Below are 21,731 nucleotides of genomic sequence, written 5' to 3'. Positions count from 1 at the left end.
CACGGCATGACTTCACTGGGCATGGAATGACGTCAGAGGTCCTTCTAAATGTCACGCGTGGCTACCGGCCGCCGCTGCGCGACGACTCGACTTGGAGCCCTTCTCTCACCTTTGAATGACGTCACGCTATGACGTCCCTAGGCATGGCAAGACGTCATAGGCCATTCTAAATGTCATGCGTGGCTACCGGCCGCCGCTGCGCGACGACTCGACTTGGTAGCCCATCTCTCACCCTAGTATGACGTCCGAGGTAATTCTAAAGGTCAAACGTGGCTACCAGCCGCCGCTACGCGAATGGCTGTTCATGAGCGTAGTCGTGTTGTCACAAAGTACAGGAAAGCTTTGACGCCCAGATTGAGAAGCTAAAAAAGGCGGGCTTCCCACCTTCGGTCTTGAGCTCCGTCAGCGAAGCTTTGATAAAAAAGGTGAAGAAAGTACGAAAAGAAAAAGAGACGAGAGTGGAACCTCTCAAAAGAAAATTACACCAGTAGTGATCCCGTATTCGCATAAAGTTGCACATAATCTTAAGCATGTTGCTTCCAAGTACAAGGTGCCAGTGGTTTTTTCTGTCCCCAGGAAACTCGCCGCATTGTGCCGAATGACTAACCCGGATAAGGAGAAGAAGAAAGTTTGCCAAACGAAACATGCCAATCCTTTTGTAGATTGTGCGGTTGGAGTTGTGTATAGCATCCCACTGACATGTGGAAAGACTTACATCGGCCAAACGGGGCGATGTATTAATGACCGTTTGAGAGAACACAGTCTGTCATTAAAGAATGGGACTCGGTCAAATCTACCGCTTCACTGTAAGGATTGCTGGAAAGAAGAAGGAAAAAAGAAGGCATGTGGAGCAAAACTCCTGGAAACAAGTGTAATCTGCAAAAGTAAAGACACGATCGCACGCGAATTGATAGAAGCGTACCGGATATGTAAATGTGGGAGTGCATGTGCTAGCACCCCGTCGATCAAAATATATAAAAAGGAATGTCAGTTTTTAGATATGGCATAGTATCTGCGGAATCACCGGTTCTTGTTTTGCCATATCCGAGTTTCTACGCACGTGCTTTCAACTGTGTTCTCCCCTATCTGTCCTTACCCCCCCCCCTTGTGTTTGATATATACGCGGCGGTGTAATAAGAGAGTAAAGAGTTGCAAGTTAGCGCCTGTCCTGTCGTTTTTCCACCTTCTTTGTGTCGTCTTGTTGCGCTTTTATTCTTCCCAGCGTAGTATTGCTTTCGCAATAAAAATGGCCAGAAGTGGGCTGGACCGCACACGGCGGATTTAAGTTGTTTGACGGAGAACCGAGTCACTGAGCTGTCTACGCAACTGTCTGGTCCAGGACGCTGTTCCCAACCACATCTCCCCAGGAAAGCCGAGCAAGCGACAGGGAGAAATCTTGGAACCATTTGAACACCGGTGAGTACCCGAGGGCACTTGGGATCGAATCCAGCACTACTCGCGTGCAAGCTTAAGTCTACTGGCCCGCAAGGACGCAGCGCCAGCACGGGTTCGCACTTTCAGCGGGGTTTAATATTATTCGTGACGTCGTTCGAAAGTGACCTTGACTGACTGGGGTAATGAAGCCTTTGGCTTGCTCGTCGAACTGAGATGTCATCTGAAGCCCTCCAGTGGCTGGAGCCTTGCAATATCTGTCAGGTTATAGCTTCACATAAATTCAAGGACCTCAGCTATTTTTGAAGCATGGCAATGTCGTGTTCGTGTTAACTGTTCGTATGACTGTAATCTACGATGGAAGGTCTTCTCTTTTATCGCGGATAGAAGAACTGCTTCAAGAGAGCCATTGCCGGGTCGTCGTCAAGGCGATATGTGGTCGTAGTCACTTCTTCGATGAGTGAAATTGAGTTGCAAGGACGGAGCCTTCCCAAAGCTTCATCCGTAGTTGCGACCGGCAATCAGTGCTGCGAGCGCCTTTCGAACTAGCACTGCACACTCGATGTCCCCTGTCTTGCTCGCAAAGTGTGCACACTATCCACAGTGCAATTAGTCAATGCTCCTAGAATCACCAGAGAGGGTATACATCTGTGTACAGGAGGCGTCATTGCTCGCTAATTGTTGCTATTGCCTACCGCACACCACAGCACGGTGTTTTATTGCCGTTCTCACGCTGCCGTAAACAAAATTACGTTACATAGTATGCCACAGAATTTTTTACATATGTAAATCAAATTTAGTGCAATTTCATGCACAAGTTGGTAAACAGCTTTTCCCCCACATCTTCTAGCTGTTCGACTCTTTACTCGTAAAAAATTTTCTTAATAACAAAAGCAGACAATGAAGGCGACATTTAAATTACAACGAAAAACATCTCCCCTAATGCCATGATGCCATGTGTCTCGCTTTCCTAAGCTCAACATCAACCGCATCGCCCCTCTCTTGTCGAATGTATTTGTGACTAAAGAGACCACTGCAACACGCCTGTATGTTCACAAAAACACCAACACTGAGGGCTTCTCACCACGATTCGATGGGACGCAAAAAGCGTCACAAAATGCTGCTGTGGTGCGACAAGCACTGATAACAAAATAATGTAAGATTACAATTCTGGCGCAACCACTTATCGCATGTACAGCAGGCAGACACACAGACGCAAACAACTTCGTAAGCAAAAGCGACGCAACGAACAAGGACAGTGTTAGCGACGACACGACAAGCACCTATCCTCGTTTGTAGCGTTGATCTTTCCTTAAAAAAAATGGAGGGATGGGCCCAGATCGCTAACCATGGGCGCAGCTTCTTTGGCACAATCTGCGAGGCACTCAGTGCCACGCCCCAGAAATTGATTCCCCCAAATGTGCGCCTGAGGCAGCCTACCGCCCGTCCGAGGGCAAATTCTCCACAGCTCACTCACCAGCCGCGGAGAATGGGATACAACTGAAACATGGGAACATTTGTCGCACTACCGCTATGTTCGGCACCATTGTAGTCCTGAAGCCGATGTCGAAAACGGCTAAACCCAGCTGTTACTGAGCCTGCCACATTCCAGCCGAATCTAGAATATGACGCAAGCAATTCCCTCACAAATACAATTCCCTCACAAATTGCTCAAGTTTTGTTTTCTGATCAGGAGTAATGTAGTGCTTACAAGTTGTTGCCGAGCAGTTGCTGTTAAAATCTGTTTAATCAGTGAATTAAGCTGCATTTGAGTGGCTGGATTAGTAAATCCAATATGATAATCCAATGCAACGCACTCATGCATGCGATCTGTTTCCAGTTTTCGCTCGAAAAATGCAATAACATTCGACACTTATTTTAGAGAGCATAGCAGCCAACCTATATGCTACCGCACTTTGTTCATTAAGGATGGGGTAAGGAAGGTCTCCAAGTGTTTTGGCCCTTTGGATCATTTTAAATATCGAAGTATATACCAGTGAACGCTCCCAAAGCATGGTTGCATAAATCGCGCCGTAAGTTTAGTGAATAACTGAATAGCGATTAAGTTTAAAATTACAAACGTATGAAACAAACCTATATTACAAACATCTTGCTTTCGATATGTATCGTCGACGAGTGTCCACAATTGAAACGAACAAAATGCACTTTGTCTCATACAGATTCGTCTTCAAAATATCCTTCTTTTTGACTTAGAATGTTCCCTTTAAATTCCTTGCCTCCTCATCGCCACATGCCTACTTCCCAGGCGGATACAGCTTGGAGGAGTCTCGTAGGCATTCACACATGTACAAGTCCACTAAAAAGGTTCCTCTGTGAGGCACGACACTCTACATTCTTTGTGATCCTTGGGTGTGACATCACTTCCTCTAGGCTTGCCCTTTCTTTCGTTTCCTTCTGCAGCAGCCTAGAAATGAGACCCTTGGCATCATCCAAGACATGAGCAGGGAAATGCAGGTCCAGACATCGGAACCTGTCATAGATAGTTTCAGCGCAAGTCGACTCAAAAGGAGGCTTTTCGACAACGAATTCATACATTAGAACACCTAGAGCCCAGAGATCAACTTTCTCGTCGTAGACGCTGTCCTCAACCATTTCGGGTGGCAAGTAATACTTTGTACCGCAGAAGGTTTCCCGCCATGAGGACGGAGCACGGGCGGACCAGCCATAGTCTGCTATCTTGAGCACACCGTTGTAAGGTATCAGGATATTCTCTGGTTTTATGTCACCGTCTATGACTTTCTTGCAGTGGCAGTACTGGAGTGCCTTGCAAACTTGGTGGATGTAAGTCGCGAATTTTTTGCTGTGAAACATCCTTGCTTTGGTGAGCTCCTTGCATAGGTCTCTTTTGGGTGCGCAATCTAAAATAAGATAAACCCAAGTCTCATCGTGGAAGTAACCATACAGCCTCAGGATTTGAGGATGACTGATGTGTGACCGAATTTTGATCTCTCTTCGAAGCTGGTGCCAACCATTCTTGCTCTTCAAGTGGAACTTGTACGTAATCTTCAATGCCGTGACGTATTTACTTTTCTTCTCTCGCGCCAGGTATACGTTTCCGAACTTTCCTTTGCCTAAGGGTCTCCCAAACTCGAAGTTGTGGAGGGCGGTGTACGGGTAAGCCAGGCAGCCGTCGCTCACCCGGTGGTCTGGGAGCTCCACGGACTGCAGCAGAAAGAGCAGCACCGACAGGTGGCCGAACACCACGCCCGCCACGTCGTGCCACACAGCCACCAGCACTGAGATGGGCATCTGCATACCCCGGGCTTCCGCCAGCAGCCGGTGCAAGATGCGGGGCTCCTCAAGATGAATCAGGATGCGCTTGCCGGTCCGGTCGTCTCCTCGTCCTGACCTCAGCAGTCAAGCTGCGGCCCAGAATGTTCTGTAGCAGCGCCACCTCTGGACGATGGGAGCACGCGATGAAGAGGAAGCGTCACGACGTGCGGGGAAAAAAGGCTCGGCCTTCGAGTTGTTGTTGTTGATGATGCCTCTGAAGCGGTGGCACATACCCATGGTGGGGGATTGGCCAGGGTTTAATGCAGATCTCAACAGGATAAAAATTTATTCAGGTTTGTCTAAAGCGGCTCATAAATAAGAACAGAAGAATCTCGGAAACCGAACAACGAATTTTGAGGGATTTTAAGGGGATTGTAATGAAAATTAAGAAAACAGAATGGTGTGGGTAAAATAAAATATTTAAAATTAAGCATAACTAAATAAATTTGAGAGAAAATTAAAGCGAACGGGTCGTTTCTTGATCAGATTAAAAAAAACTCTTTTCTTCCACCTGGCGCGCTCTTTGATATGGTCCACATCTATCTACTCGGACCACTTGCGCAGCAACCGGCGATGGGGAGCGATCCAAAAGGATGATCTCAGTCACAGGAAGGGAAACACCGGCAGCACAAGGTGGCACCCTCTCGGCGCAACGAGAACTCTTAAGGAATAAAGTCTGTGTTAAAATTACATTTCGGATATATTGTGTTAATTACATATTGATTTTGTGTGATTTGTGACATACACATTCAGGAACGCGCACGCACACACACGCAGACGCACACCAGCGCACAAACACACACACATGCATGCACACGCACACACACACACGCACACCCAAACGCCCCCCCCCCCCCCCGCAGGGAGGCGTCTGCAGCATGCAGACGTTGGTGAGTGGCGACACCACGGGGTTAACCCGAGCATCCCCAGGGACATCCCCGCAGGGGGATGATGGTGAACAATGCGTCACCACGGACCCGAGCATCCGCGCTTAGCCGTGCGTGGCATCGCCGTGTCCGGGGAAAAGGGGATCCTGGTGGTTGAGCCTATGCCGAACGTTTGGACCTTTAAGGCCCCTCGGCGGAGGCAACACACCACTTTGGCCCCAGCTTCCTGTAGACGGCACCTCCGGCCTGACCCGACCGGGGGAAATCGGCAGTCGCCTTTTCCTATCCTCCCCTCTATCTTTCACTTTCCTATCTCTCTCTTACAACTCTCCTGTCTCCTCCTCTTTTCTTCGTTTTTTCCTCTTTTTCCTGGCGGCGAGGGTTAACCGTGTGTGACCAACTACCCTGAGTTGAGTCATATCAGGTTATAGTTAAGGTGTACAGCTGGCGTAGGCAGGACTTTCTTTCAAGTTCCTGTCGCGTCCCCTTGTTGGACTCCATGGTGGGTGGGTGGCACCATGACCGAAAAACATCAATTTTTTATGGCTCCCCCCCTTTCCAAACCTGATCGCTCTCTCAAGAGAGGGCGTAACGAAGCAGAGAACTTTTTTTCCAAAAAGAAACCAACATTTGCGAAATTTCATGTCGTCCACAGTGAAGTTCAAGATAAACAGGCCAGAATTCTATCCCCCTTCATGGTATCGAAATGCTTAACAGAAGCTTTGGGCCCCGGCTACAAAGTATCGAAAATGACCAGTGGCGATTTAATGCTGGAACTCCGAGAAAATGTCCAAACCACCAAACTCTGTAACATAGTGTCTATTGGGGACACACCTGTCTCCATCACTGCACACCGATCACTCAATACTGTCCGTGGCGTCATCTCAGAAAATGATTTTCTACACCTTACCGGGAAAGAAATGCTGGAAGGGCTTTCCGAGCAAAATGTCATTGATGTATATCGAATCAAGATCCGCAAGGACGACAAAGAAATAGATACCAAACATCTGGTTCTGACTTTCAACACATGCACATTGCCTGAAACAATCGACGTTGGATACCTTAAAGTAAATGTAAGGCACTACATCCCTAACCCCCGAAGGTGCTTTAACTCTCAGAGGTTTGGCCACGGCTCACAGAGTTGCCGCGGCCGCAAAACTTGCGCGAAATGCGCGTCAAAGGACCACCATTCTGAGGAATGCGACGCAGCTCTCCGCTGCGCTAACTGCGAAGGCGACCACGCTGCGTACTCCAAGGCGTGTCCGTCCTGGAAAAAGGAGAAAGAAATCATCACCATTAAGACCAAAGAAAACATTTCATTCAAAGAAGCCAGAAGGCGTTTTGCACTGACAAATACATTCTCTTTCACAGCCAAACCAAACTATGCTGACGTGGCGCGCAGGGGCGGTGCACCACGCAGCACTCCGGCATCTGCCGCGGCCACTCCCACCGCGCCTGTGGCAGTGCCATCAACGCCCCAGGTAGAGACAGCCAAGGCTGCTCTGCCAACTCCAAGCCAGGGAGTGCCGGCCCACGGGTCAGCATCCCGCAGGACTTCCCCCCGTCTGGGGAGGCCCGACACCAACATATCCGCGGCTTCGCGGTCCTCTGGTGAGGTGATGGATACAACTACCACTCCGCCCGCTTTGCAGCGGCGGACCGGCTCTCACGAGCGAAGAAAAGATAGAACCCCGGTAACGGGCCCAGAACAGTAAATTTCTTCCGTTCCATTCCGACCCAAAAAAAACAAAATGACATTTGTGGTTCAATTGAACTGTAGAGGAATGTTGAGGAACTACAGTGATATAACTCATATTCTAGGGTCAGTGATGCCTCTAGCTCTATTTCTCCAGGAGACCAATCTTGGTCCACAACATTCAAATATCTTAAAACATTATACAACTTTTAGGCGTGATCGCGAACATGCAAATAGACTCTCGGGAGGCGTCGCAATCATCATCCAAAGCGGCGTCCCGGCTCAAGAAATCAAACTGAAAACAAAACTTGAGGCGGTTGCGGTTAGCGTCATCAGCTACAAAACCATAACAATATGTTCTGTATATCTTCCCCCACACATCACATTAACATGCCAAGATCTAGAAGGCCTGATCGATGAACTGCCGGAGCCATTTCTGGTAGTTGGCGATTTTAACGCTCACTCTCCGTTTTGGGGAAGCGAACGCTGTGACTCTAGAGGCCAAACAATCGAAGATTTTATACTTTCGAATAATATCTGTCTTTTAAATACGGGAAAAGCCACATATTGCAGTCCAAGCTCAGCAAAAATGAGCTCTCTCGATTTAGCTTTCGCATCACCATTACTTTTTAACGATTTTAAATGGGATGTTTTAAATGACCCCATGGGCAGCGATCACTTACCTACCGTCATCAGGCTCTCATCATCCACTCCAATCATCCCCACAAGGCCACAGCGCTGGAAAATTCAGCTCGCCGACTGGTCACTTTTTACAAAAAGTGCCACTCTGGAAAAGGAATTTTGTGACGACCTTATCACAGATGAAATTAATGAGAAGTTTACTGAATGCATAATATCGGCCGCAACACTCGCTATACCACAAACAACAGGACTTGCACAAAAGAAACACAAAGTGTGGTGGACAAAAGAATGCACATTAGCAAAAAAACAACAAAACAAAGCCTGGAGCGCTCTGCGTCGATATCCCACTGCAGAGAAGTTACTTACCTTTAAGAAGGCAAAAGCCAGAGCGCGGTATGTGCGAAGAAATGCAGAAAAAACCTCTTGGCAGAAATATGTCTCCTCAATAAACAGCTCAACAACATCAAAGAAAATGTGGGAAAAAGTTCGTAAATTTACTGGTGACCATACCCCTTTCACACTTCCTCTTTTGACAGCACCCGGGACACAAACATCTTTAGAAGAACAGGCCAACATATTGGGCGAGCATTTTGCTGAGATCTCAACCTCATCCAATTACACAAACACATTTCAGAAACACAAAGCAATAGCTGAAAAACAAAAATTCCCATCTGGAGCAGGTGTACATGAGGATTACAACCAGCCTCTCACACTACAAGAATTAAATAAGGTATTAACTTCTTTAAAAAAGACAGCACCAGGACCAGACAACGTGCATTACGCTATGCTTGCACATCTCTCCGAGGCTGCTGTAGAGGCACTGTTAAAATTCTTTAATAAAATCTGGATAACTGGACATATACCTGACGGGTGGAAAAATGCAGTCATAATACCATTTCTCAAACCCGGAAAACCACCAACAAGTCCTAGCAGTTACAGACCAATAGCCCTCACCAGCTGCATTGCTAAATCTTTCGAAAGTGTAATAAACATTAGATTGACCTTCATACTTGAATCTCGGCAACTATTAGATACACAACAATGTGGGTTTAAGAAAGCATGCTCGACCACAGATCACCTTGTCCGCCTAGAAAACACCATCCGGGAAGCGTTCATCCACAAGCAGCACTGTATTGGGGTCTTCTTCGACTTGGAGAAGGCCTACGATACCACGTGGAAGTTCGGCATCCTCCGTGACCTAGCAGAGCTAGGTATCTGCGGCAGGATGTTGAACTGCTTGAACGACTTCCTGGCTAACCGCACATTCCGAGTCCGCCTAGGAGCAACTCTCTCCATGACTTTCACCCAAGAGAACGGCGCACCCCAGGGCTGCATTCTAAGCACGACACTCTTCATAGTAAAAATGAATTCCTTAGTTAAAGTAATACCCAAGTCCATAATGTATTTAGTTTATGTAGATGACCTACAAATAGCATGCACATCCTCCAGCATATCAACCTGTGAGAGACAAATACAAATCACACTAAATAAACTAGGTGCTTGGGTAGACAGAAATGGATTTAAATTTTCTCCTAAAAAAACGGTAGCTGTTCTTTTTTCATTGCGACGAGGCCTACAGGTCGATCCCAATCTATACCTGAATCACACTGCGCTCCCAATTAAACAAGAACACAAATTTTTAGGCCTCACTTTCGACAAGAAACTCACATTTCTACCACACATTAATAACCTTAAAAAGAAAGCTTCTCAAGCCCTCAATGTCTTAAAAGTTCTCTCATGGAAGCGGTGGGGGTCCGATAGAGCAAGCCTTTTACAAACATATCGCTCTCTGGTGCGCTCCAAGCTGGACTACGGGTGCATAGTATATGGTTCGGCAAGAGCATCCTACTTAAAAAGATTAGACCCCATTCATAATCTTGGTCTGCGCTTATCATCTGGAGCATACAGAACATCACCAGTAGTTAGCCTTTACGTTGAAACTAATGAAGCCGCTCTTGAGGATCGAAGAATCGCCCTTACATGCACATATGTCCTAAAAATCCGTTCTCTTCCGAAACATCTTTGCCATCCAATTGTCACCAAGTGCCCATCTAAAAGATTATTCATCAACAAACCACACTCTATCAGACCATTACTACTGCGCTTTGAAGATAAATGCGAAGAGCTAACAGTGCTAGATGCCCTACCGAATATTGCACAAAGGAATGAATATTTGTCACCATGGTACAGCCTGCCTTCAGTATGTGACTTCAAAATGACACATTTAGACAAAAAGCAAACGCCAAACGAGTACATATTACAGGAATTCTTTGCACTACAAGAAAAGTATGACACCTACATTGAATTTTATACCGATGGCTCAAAAACAGAAAGTCATGTTGGAAGTGCAGTAATCCAAGAAAAAATAAACAGATAATGCGACTACCAGAATGCGCATCAGTTTTCACTGCTGAGTGTTATGCCATCTTTGTAGCTGTAGAAAAAATAGTAAGAGAGCATCAAAAATAGCATCATTTACACCGACTCCCTGAGTATGCTTAAAGCACTGCACTCCAGAAATGCTGCTGAGCCATAACAGGAAACATCATACATAACATAGTTAAAATCACAAACCAAAAGCATAACATTAAATTCTGCTGGGTTCCTAGCCATGTTGGAATTGTGGGCAATGAGAAAGCAGATGTATGCGCTGCACGGGCCCGGAATGGTCAAATAAAACAGGTGAGCATACCGCACAGGGATTGCTTGAAGTTTATCTACAGTAAACTCAGAGATAAGTGGCAGGCAGCATGGGAAGAGCACGTAAACAACAAATTACATTCTGTGAAGCCCATTTTAGGGGAATGGCAATCATGTAGGCATCAAGAACGTTTTACCGAAGTTATTCTATGTCGGCTCCGCATTGGACACACCCACCTCACGCACAACTTTCTACTAACCAAACAAAACAAACCTCTCTGTGAAATGTGTGGTGCTGAACTCACGGTGAATCACATTTTAATTTCATGTATCAAACTAGAAGAACTAAGAAAGAAATATTTTACAACATTTTACAGGGAAAGCATCCCATTACACCCCATGTTACTTTTAGGTGATCGAGCACTGGTTGACAACTCTTGTATTTTTAGGTTTCTCAAGGAAGCCAGTGTTTTAAACAAACTCTAAGCATAAAAAGCTTCACTTTTAACAAAAGCTATAACCTTGTGTTTGGCGCATCATAGCCTCAGTTGCTTTTGCGCCATTAAAATCAATATAACTAACTAACTAACTAACGCCCTCCCGCGCAGAGAGGCATAAACACAGACACACTGTTACTTGGCTCATAATCGACTAAGGCTATCAAAAAAAGGCCAGAAGTTAGCTGGACCGCACATGGCGCATTTAGGTTGTTTGACGGCGAACCGAGTCACTGAGCTGTCTACGCAACGGTCTGGTCCAGGACCTTCTTCCCAAACACTTCTCCCGAGGACAGCCGAGCAACCGACAGGGGGAATTCCTGGAGTCATTTGAACACCGGTGAGTACCCGGCGGCACTCGGTATCGAACCCAGCGCCTCACGCGTGCAAGCTTAAGTCTATTGGCAAGCAAGGACGCAGTGCCAGCACGGGTTCGCCCTTTCAACAGGGTTCGTACCCGATTTTATAAGTCATTCGTGACGTCGTTCGAAAGTGACCTCGATGGACTGAACTAATCGAGCCTTTCTTGGCTTGGTCGTCGAACTGCGATGTCAACTGAAGCCCTCTGGAGGCTGGAGCCTTGGAATATCTCTCAGGTAACATAAATTCAAAGACCTCAGCTATTTTTCGAGTGTGGCAAAGTCATGTTCGTGTTAGGCGTTCGTATGACCGTAATCTAGAATGGAAGGTCTTCTCTTTTATCGCGCATGAAAAAACTTCTTCCAAAGAGCCATTGTCAGGTTGTCGTCAAGACAAGATGTGGTCGTAGTCACTTCATCCACGAGTGAAATCGAGTTGCAAGGACGGAGCCTTCCTCAAGCTTCATCCGCAGTTGCGAACAGTAGTTAGTGCTGCAAGCTCCTTTCGAAGACAATGAAGTTGAACAAGGTGCCGGAGGAAATGCGCAGAGAATTTAAAACTAGGACTGCACACTCGATGTCCCCTGTCTTGCTCGCAACGTGCCCACACTATCCCTAGCGCAATTAGTCGATGCTCCTAGAATCACAAGAGAAGGTATACATCTGGGTACAGGAAGCGTCATTGCTCGCGAGTTGCTGTTGTTGCCTACCGCAGACCACAGCAGGCTGTTTTATTGTCGTTCTAACGAAGCAGTCAACAAAATTACGTTAGATCGCCAGCCACAATATTTATTACATATGTGCATCAAAAAAACTCTAATTTCACGTACGATGTGGCAAACAGCTTTTTTACCAGATCTTCCAGGTGTTTTACTGTTTACTCGTAGAATCATTTTCTTAAAAACAAAGTCAAACCATGAACGCTACATTTAAAGTAGAACGAGAAACATCTCCTCTAATACCACAGTGTCATATCCCTGCCTCTACTAAGATCAGCAACAACCACACCGCGCCCCTCTTGTAAAATGTATTAGTGTCTAGTGCGATCATTGCAACAAGCCTGTACGTTCATAAAAAACACCAACACTGAGGGCTCTCATCACGGTCCGATGGGACGCAAAAAGCGTCACAAAATACACTGGTAGTGCGACAAACAGTGATAAGAAATGAATGTATTACGTTTCTGGCACAACCACTCATCGCAAGTACAGCAGGTAGTGATCAGTGGCACACAAACGCAAACTTCATAGGGAGAAGCGGCGCAACGAACAAGGGCAGTGTTACCGACGACAAGCAAGCACTTATCCTTGTTTCTAGAGCGGATATTTCCTTCTAAGAGAAACGAAGGAGCGGGCCCAGATCACTAAACCCTGCGCACAGCTTTTTTAGCACATGCTGCGATGACTGTCAATGCCACGCCCCCAGAAATTACTGCCCCTAAATATACGCTTCAAGCAGCCTACTTCCCGTCCAAGGGCGAATTCTCTACAGCTCACTCACCAGCGATGGAAAATGTGGCGCAACTGAAACATGGGTCGTTTCTCGTCCTTCCGCTACGTTCGGCACCACTGTAGTCCTGAAGCCGATGTCTAAAACAACGAAGCCCAGCTGTGACTGAGCTTGCCACATTCTAGTGAGGCACACTCGCCGAAGCTACAGCCTGACACACAGTTTCGATACAACTACAGTGTATCAATTGCTCGAGTTTTCTGACCAGGCGTAAGTAGTGCTTACATGTTGTTTGTGTCTAAGTGCAAAAAATTTCAGTAGACTTCAAACCTGGTTCGCTGTCAAAACGTTTTACAAGAGACGTTTCCAGGCCGTGGGCAGGCTGCATGCTCACCTGCTGTAGCCCATTTGTCACTGAAGTAATGGCAGCAATCTGAAGACCCTTTTTATTCATTTCATTTTTATTGGCATTTCAATTTCATTGACATAATAAAGATGTAGGCAGGCTCAGACAAAAAACAATTTTTTTTTTCACTTGAATTGAACCCTAGCCCCCTCGACATGTGAGATAGCGAACATACAGCGTGCAAAATTACTTAAATACTTGATAATACTCTGAGAATTGTAAGCAAACAATAAGAGAATGAAAACAATAAATACACTTTATATAGTATCACCTTAGCGCCATAGGTACGTAAGGAATTTGAAATTCGCGGCATGGTATAACACAACATCTGGCGCCCGATTCTAGGTCCAAAACTTGGAATCAAACTAAAATTCGTTCTCTCGAAGCGAGTAAGCGGCAAAATTGGCCTTTATGCACAAAGACAATGTTAAAATGTTAGAATAGTCTTTGAGCATGGGCGCAAAAACTCACACTTGCAAAGCAACTGATCAATTTTTTTCGCAAACGCTATCAGGCCAAGAGGAGCGTCAGAGTTCCTCGTCTCTCAGCCAATCAGAAACCCGACGCCTGCTACGCGGTGGGCCACAATGGCGCTCCACACTGCGGTGAAGCAAGGCTAACACAGTTTGCCGGCTGGTTAGAATAATGAGATCCTTGGCATCATCGTAGACATGAACAGGGGTCTGCAGGTCCACACGTCGGATCCTGTCATAGGTAGTGTCTGCGGTGCTCGACTTAAAAGAGGCTTTCGACAAGGTACTGATAGATCAGGATACCCAGAGCCGAGAGATCCACTTTCTTCTCGTAGACGCTGTTCTTAACTATTTCTTGTGGCAAGCAATCCATGGTACCGCACAGGGTTTAACGCCTTGAGGACACAGCATGGACGGACCAGCCAAAGCCTGCTATTTTCAGCACACCGTTGAACCGATCAGGATATTCTCTAGTTTTATGTCACGGTGTATGGCTTTCTTGCCGTGGCAGTACTGGAGAGCCTTGGAAACTTGGTTGATGTAAGTAGCGGATTTCTTGTCATCAAACACAGTTGCTGTGGTGAGCTCCTTGTAGAGCTCTCCTTTGGGCGCGTATTCGAGAATAAGATGAACCCCAGTCTCATCGTGGAAGTGGCCATATACCCTCAGGATATGAAGATGCCTCAGGTGTGGCTGAATATCGATCCGTAGTCGAAGGTGGTGCTCAACGTTGTTGCTCTTCAACTGGGACGTGAACATAGCCTTCAGAGCAATGGCGTATTTTCTTTTCTTCTCTCACGCAAAGCATCTGTTTCCGACCTTTCCTTTGCCTCAGGGTCTTTCAATATCGATGTCGTCGAGGCTCCATTCCAAGCTCACTATTTTGTTGTTGATGAAGCCGGCATCAGTGCTTGCCGCCCTCTGTATGGCGTCAGCAGCCCTTGCATTCTATGGCTGGTCTTCCTTGTCGGCCATTGCAATGGAAGGAACTGGACTCAGGGAAATGAACACACGTCAATGAAAGACTTCACACAGGAGACGACTGACGCCTCAGGAGAGTCAGCTAAAAGCGTATCGCACTGCACTCACGGCACCTGGACGGCTGGCACCAGTTGTGGAGGGCGGTGTACGGGTAGGCCAGGCAGCCGCCGCTCACCCGGTGGTCTAGGAGCACCCCGGACTCCACCAGAGAGAGCAGCACCGACAGGTGGCCGAACACCAGGTCAGACCCGTAATGCCACACTGCCACCAGCACTGAGATGGGCATCTGCATGCCCCGGCCTTCCGCCAGCAGCCGGTGCAAGATGCGGGGCTCCTCAAGGTGAGTCAGGATACGCTTGCCGGTCGTCTCCTCGTCCTGACCAGAGCAGTTCAACCGCGGCCCAGAATTTTCTGCAACAGCGCCACCTCTGGACGATGGAAGCGCGCGATGAAGAGGAAGCGTCACGACGTGCGTGGAAAAAAAGGCTCGACCTTCGGGTTGTTGTTGTTGTCGTTGTTGTTGCCTCTGAAGCGGTGGTACATAGCTATGGTGGGGGATTGGCCAGGGTTTGATCCAGATCCAAACAGAATAAAAATTCATTCAGGCTTATCTCAAGTGGCTCATACATAAAAATTGAGAAATCTGCAAAAACGAATTAATCTCGAAACATTTTGAGGAGATTGGTTTGAAAATAGAGGAAACAAATAGGTTAGGGTTAAAACATATTTTAAAATAACAAGCATCAATAAATAAATTTGGATAGGAAATTCAACGGAAGGGGTCGGCTCGAAGTCACAGTAAAAAAGAGAAACTTGTTTTGTTCCACCCGAATCAGGCCTTGATATGGCCCACATCTATCTAGCCGGACCACTTGCACCTTGCAAAGCCGCTGTTACATGCATAGGTACAGCCGCAGGCCAGAAGCTACACCACTCCGCGATATTGCTGCCTCCACCGCCACATCTGCTCCTCCTTTCAATCTGGGAGGCCCTGATTGGATGTCCTTCCACAATCATCAGGGGCCTCGACATACAGTTCGAGTCATCTGCCTTTGTTGAGATACTTCCAATTCTCGGCACGACTCGCCTGCGCACCACCGTGTACCACCCCCAGATGAACGTCCTTGTGGAACATTTCCGCATCCAACTTAAGACCGCCCACACCGCGCTCGCTAAAAGAGTTGAGTCGGTTCAGGGCTAGCAGGCCATCAGCAACATGAGGAGTCCACGTCATGCAGCCTATCAGACAGGTGTACGCAGACGCGTGCCCCCTGCACTCGGTGCGCCACAATGGCGCTCCGCACTGTGCTTAAACAAGATTATTGCAAATCCGGTAGAATAAAATAATAACCATTAGCGACAATTCAGGGAAGCAAAAAAAGTTCAACACTCAAATAGACATGCAAACGAAAGAATATTGAGACACAATGCAAGGCAATAAACGAAACGCTAAGTGGTTGTTTCATGGCTTGCTGCGTTGTCTCGGCTTGTGTAATCGAATAAATCAATTTAATTGGTGACACCTAGTTGCGGGGACTGAATAACACTCTTCAGGGCTTCTCGTTATCGTAATATAGTTGGTGACGGCATACCTCTTCGCGATGCAGCATCAGCTACTCTTTCAGACACCGTAGGTATTGAACATGTTTCATTTGAGAACCTGAACGGACGGATACACAAAACTACGGATGCACTCTCACAGGTAGAAGCGTTGATAGCCTGACTCAGAATGGACAGGAAACACTGAACACTGAGAACGGGCCGTGCGTATTGCACGCTTATGAACGTCCTTCTTGGCGAGCTAGAACTGCAGGTTTCAGGGTGTGCAGCTTCCCTTTTAGGTACTACACGCCCTTCTGAAGTTCCTTGTACTATGCAACGTTACATTATTCACAAGTGCATTCCCGTGTGAAAATTACCTTGAAAATGGATGGTTTCACTCAGGTCCTATCCAGAACCGGACTTTGGCAATATACTTCCAGTATTGGGCCGAATACCTTGGCCGCTGGGGTTTCCCTCAGAGGCCGCCGCAGTTGCTCAGTGGTTATGGCGCTCAGCTGCCGACCCGAAACCCGCGGGTTCGATCCCAGCCGCGGCGTTTGAATTCCGGTGGAGGCGAAATTCCAGAGACCCGTGTATTGTGCGAGGTCAGAGCATGTTAAAGATTGGTCGAAATTTCCGGTGCCCTTCACTATAGCGTCCACATAGCCTGGGTCCATTTTGGACGTTGAGCCCATGCAATCCGTAAACATTTCCCCGATGGGTACATATGCCAGTTTTGAGCGCGCGCTTGTGCAGGTGATCATTCGGTTTCGGCCGTGTTTAATCTTTTTTACGTGATGTAATTCTTTTATTTAGTACATGTTACCATATTCAACCACTTCTCCATCCACACGCAGCCCTTCATGAATGTCATCATTATGTCTCTCAGAAAGGTGCTTGACTGACTCTGACATGTGCCCAGGGACTAAGTAGCTGCGCAACTAAGAGATGAACAATGAAGGTGCCGGGCAAACAGCAGAATACGACGGGTAAGCAATAAAAACCTTTTAACACTCGGCGCTCTTAATTCGACAGCATTTAGGTTTTCATCTCACAAAGAAGTTACGGCTTCTCTGTCACAAAATTTTCCGACTGGTCGTAAGAGGACTCCTGACCTTGTGACGTCAACCACACCTGGCCACACTGGCACGTGGCACCCTACCTACTGGATTGTGAGTAGCCTGCAGCTCGTGGTGCGTGGCTGTGAAGTTAATTGAAATAAATTCTATGCAATTCGTTATTACTCATGTGGCCTGTGCATGAGCCGTGCGGGGCTGGCGAAGAGAAACCTGGGCCTCTCAAGCCGCACCGGTGGCTCTGTTTGAAGCACCCGCCTGCCGGGCAGTGGCGCATCGCTTAACCGCTGCACCACCGCGCAAGCAGTGGTATGAGGACTCCCTGCGTTCTATGAATGCGATCGAGAGGGTCGGGACGTCAGTTACGGATAGTCTAATAATCACAGTCTAAAAATCAGTCTAATAATTCCATTCAAGTCGGCTATCCCTAGAAAGTATATTCAACGTCAACTACGTTCTTTTTTAATAATTCGAGTTGATAATCACAGCTCATACCATAGAGTGCCCTCACTCCGGTGGACAAAGCCGTTTTTCAAAATATAAGTAGGAGTGTTAAAAAGAGTAAAAATCTGAAAACCGAAACCGAAACTGGGTTTCCACCAAATGATAGTGTCACGACTAACCATCAATGAACGTCACGGATACTGCCATCGACCCTGTCGTATTCGCGTTGATTGGCGAAACTGGCGACTCTAGGTGAGAGGTTCGATCACTAGTTGACTGAAATGGCTAGAAACCAGATTGAAATTCTGTCCAGCATACGTGGTCTGTTCTGAAAGTAGTAGGACTCTTTTTTAAACAAAATTTATTCAAGAGAATAGTACAAACGATTACAATTTTTCAAGGTAGCACCCTTCCGCACCTACTCACTGCTGCTAATGAGTTTTACAATTTTCGTACGCCTCCAGGAACGCCTGGACCGGAATGCTGTTTAGCTCCCTCGTCACGGCCTGTTGAACCACCTCTACCGATCCGTGATGTTTCCCCTCGAGCGTCGATTTTATTCTCGGCAATAGAAAAAAGTATGGCAGGGCCAAGTCGAGGCTGTTGGGGGCTGAGACAGCGTTGCCGCCTTGTGCGGGACAAAAAATCGGGGTCCTCATTCAGATGACGAAGAAGATCCTACCGGTTGGCCTTTTCCTCCTCTGACAACACTCCCGGCACCAACTTCGCGCACGCTTTCCTCATGGGTAACTTTTCTGTCACGATCCCAAAAACGTGGGTTTGAGGAATGCTCAAGTCATCAGCAATCATTCTGATAGATCACTGTTAAGTAAATGTTTCCCTCGCTACACATTTCCGTTGGTCTTGCTGGTCGAAGGGCGTCTGAAGCGGTCGTCTTCCTCCACTCTTTCCTTACCTTCTCGGAAAAGCTTGTGCCTATCAAACACATCTGATCTACCCATGGAAGCGTCCCCGAAGGCCTCCTTAATCATGTTGTGAGTCTCTTTGCCCGTTTTACCAAGATTTACTCAAAATTTGGTCGCGTATCGCTGATGCAGTAAACGCTCGACGATTCTGCGGGACGAGACGTTTCGACAGGGGTTCACAGTACAAGCGACCTCCTCTTTTTAACGGCGGAGAGCCGACTGCCGATTTTCCCCAGCATTCCCAATATCCCCCTTCAACGATCCTGCACGCGCAGAATACCTCTCGTCCGCCCGTTCGCCCAGAAAAACACCAGTCCTACTACTTTCAGAACAGACCATGTATGCATCCAGTGATGTCACAGACACAAGCTTGCCCGCAAAATCTGCACGATTGAGGCCACGAAGCACGAAATTTTGACATTTGTTCTCTCCGCTGCAAAATTCGGCACAAATTTCCTGGAAACTGCGTACAACGGACTGAAAAAGTTTTAGTAAATTCAGAGGAAGTAGAAAAAATACTGCTGATTGTCCTTCAAATCGGTTTAGTAGGGGAATAAGCTAGATCAGAGACTTGGAGTAGTATAATCCCATGTGGTAATCCTACGCGAAATACTCAAACATTCTAGGTGATGACTCATGCATACCATATAAGTTTGTAGTTTTCGAGGAAAAATCGCAAGAACGTCAGACACTTATTGTATAGAGCATAGTAGGGAGCCTAAGTTCCATCACAGTCAATTCACACTTCTGCTAAGCTACCAAGCTACACTTCAAGCGTTTCAATGAAAACTGATCTCTCATGGCGAATGTTCACCCCTTATGTAATACCCCGGCACGGGGCCATTTGATGTACTGAAAATAAATTAATAATTAAAAGACTCAGCCGCATATCTAAAGTGCCTGTTTAGGACAGTTCAAAACACCCCACTCGCCCCTTCACCACTGGCACTCCGCAGATGTATCATGTTGTCCATTAATCTAAATAGCTCTTCACCTCTAAAACAGAGGGACCACAATAACTATTTTTTCCTTGTTTAGAATGTAATTTCCGTGGCTGCGGGTGCTACGGGAGCCACGGGCAATCGGAAAGCATTTCTCCTGCGAATAGAGTAGACATTTGCGATGGAACGCAGTATAAAACACACGACACTCCTAACATCGACACAGAGGTCAAATTCCCCGCTAGCATCTTCGGCATTAACGTTCATTCCCATTACGACCGTTCCGGCCGTGAAGGCGCCTATTATTACGTGCAGCTGTTTTTGTGCACGTAAACACGTCTCCGCTGCAGCGGCATGATAGCATTTGTCTGTTCAGTGCTCAACATTGCTAATCGCAGTGCTGGAGCCATGTACAAAGAACAGAAAATAAATTTTCGCGTGTTGAAGGGGTTAAATTTATTCGAGAAATTCAGCGCTTCTGTGCCAATGGGATGGAGCGCTCTAAGTTTGGATTTGTAGCCGGTCATAGGAGATTCATAGTCGGTTTTGAAAAGAGTGCTCCCTTGTTGAGTGTGGTCAGTAATTATTGAACAAAAAGGTCGTATTTTATGCTCTAACCCTAAAGCTAGAAATAGAATAAATGAACAGTTTGATGGAACCTAGAAGTGAATCGTCAAGGAGGGAAGCGCAATCAATTTTTCTTTACGCGCTTTCAGCGGTACTCATTAATTTGCTCATTAAGGGCCCAAGAAATCATGCGTTAATTTTACTAGTATGGTTTACAAAGCTCGTATGAATGCAGGTTATTCAGCAGGTATCAACAAAAAGATCTCTTGAGTGCAGACCCTACAAAGCGTTTCGAAGTACAAAATAATTGACTTTTGATCCCTCGATCTTGACGCGACGATACACGCTGTATGAGCAGTGGTCAGGGTTCAGCACAAAGTGTTTGTTGCACACCTCAACAGCAGTGAAGGAAGGAATGAGAGAAGAGATAAGCGCGCTGTAGTGCACAGATCAGGATCAATTCCGATTACCAAGTGCGCTTTAACGCACTGTCAGCGTCAAATGAAACGCGAACAAGACAACCGAAACAAACTGGAAAGCTGCACTAGGCAGGAAAAATTCTAGACCGGTCGATTTTCGTATCCAAGGAGTGACGAGGGCTTTTGCAAGTGTTAGTAACCGACGCCTCTGTTTCCTTCTCAGGCGCTAAACTTTTAGTTCGATAGGACATTTAGCCACACTCCTCGAGTTTCAGCAGTGTCCGTCTGTGCGAAGCGTCTGATTAGGGAGCGTAACTGGATCAGTAGATCAGTAGTAACTTCAGCAACAGAGGCCAAAAAGATAGCCATTGCATTAGCTCTCAGGGACGACAGTGCAGGCACAATGATTAGCGACTCTAGGATTGCGATCAAAAATTATAACAAAGGCCTGATTTGCTCTCCAGCCGGCGGTCTGATCAAACACAGCCAAAGGAAAAGCCTTGTAGAAGATATTTGGGTCCCTGCTCACGAGGGAAATGCGGAAAACGGGAAAATTAACCGATCTGCCCGAGCTCTAGCAAACCAGAAGGGATCAGGGAGTGTCTCGGAGTCCCACATCAAAGAATCTTTCATTACCCGGAAATGACCAATCAATCAGTCAGGCGCGGAAACTTTACCCTGCACCTGACCCGGACCTTATCAGACAACAGGCCAGAAGCCTACGTAGAGCTCAAGCTGGTACAGTCACGACCCCCATCTTCCGTCCAAAATTACAACACAACCCATCGATCCTAACTGGTTACATTGCGGCAACACAGCAACAGACGAACGCATCCTATGGGACTGGAAAGAAAATCCACCTCCAAAAGACCTTCTACCGGCTCCCTTCCGGAAGGCCTGGCTTAGGCTCTTGAGGGAGCGTGACAGGAACCCGCAAGCCAAATTGCTGACTTGGTGGGAAAGGTTGCCCTCTGTTAGGGGGCCATTAATCCCAACCCATTGTTCTTTGAGATCAGTAAAGCTTCTCTAATCCATTCCAATCAGTGGACACCAGAATCGCCCAGCGAGTAGGCGGCGCCGTCCACCTACAACCTGAGGCA

At 46.9% G+C, this 21,731-nt stretch overlaps 1 long non-coding RNA gene and 2 pseudogenes across 1 annotated transcript in view; 1 reads left to right on the top strand and 2 right to left on the bottom strand.

Moving 5' to 3' along the window:
- LOC149355693 (uncharacterized) overlaps window positions 1–1,482 on the top strand; it is a 58,658-nt gene extending 57,176 nt beyond the window's left edge. The window contains exon 3 of the long non-coding RNA XR_016289744.1: window positions 1,340–1,482. This is a non-coding gene — a long non-coding RNA (uncharacterized LOC149355693). The remainder of the gene's footprint in view (window positions 1–1,339) is intronic.
- A 2,208-nt stretch (window positions 1,483–3,690) lies between these two features.
- Window positions 3,691–4,923, bottom strand: LOC149355692 (aurora kinase C pseudogene; annotated as a pseudogene).
- Window positions 4,924–13,789: 8,866 nt separating this feature from the next.
- Window positions 13,790–14,710, bottom strand: LOC149355691 (aurora kinase A-B pseudogene; annotated as a pseudogene).
- Between the last annotated feature and the right edge of the window lie 7,021 nt (window positions 14,711–21,731).

The sequence above is a fragment of the Amblyomma mixtum genome, chromosome 3 (genome assembly GCF_055824585.1).
Source record: "Amblyomma mixtum isolate Tamu chromosome 3, ASM5582458v1, whole genome shotgun sequence".
NCBI lineage: Eukaryota > Metazoa > Arthropoda > Arachnida > Ixodida > Ixodidae > Amblyomma > Amblyomma mixtum.
The sequence above is the reverse complement of the archived record's forward strand: the minus strand, read 5'-3'. Positions and strand labels throughout refer to the sequence as shown.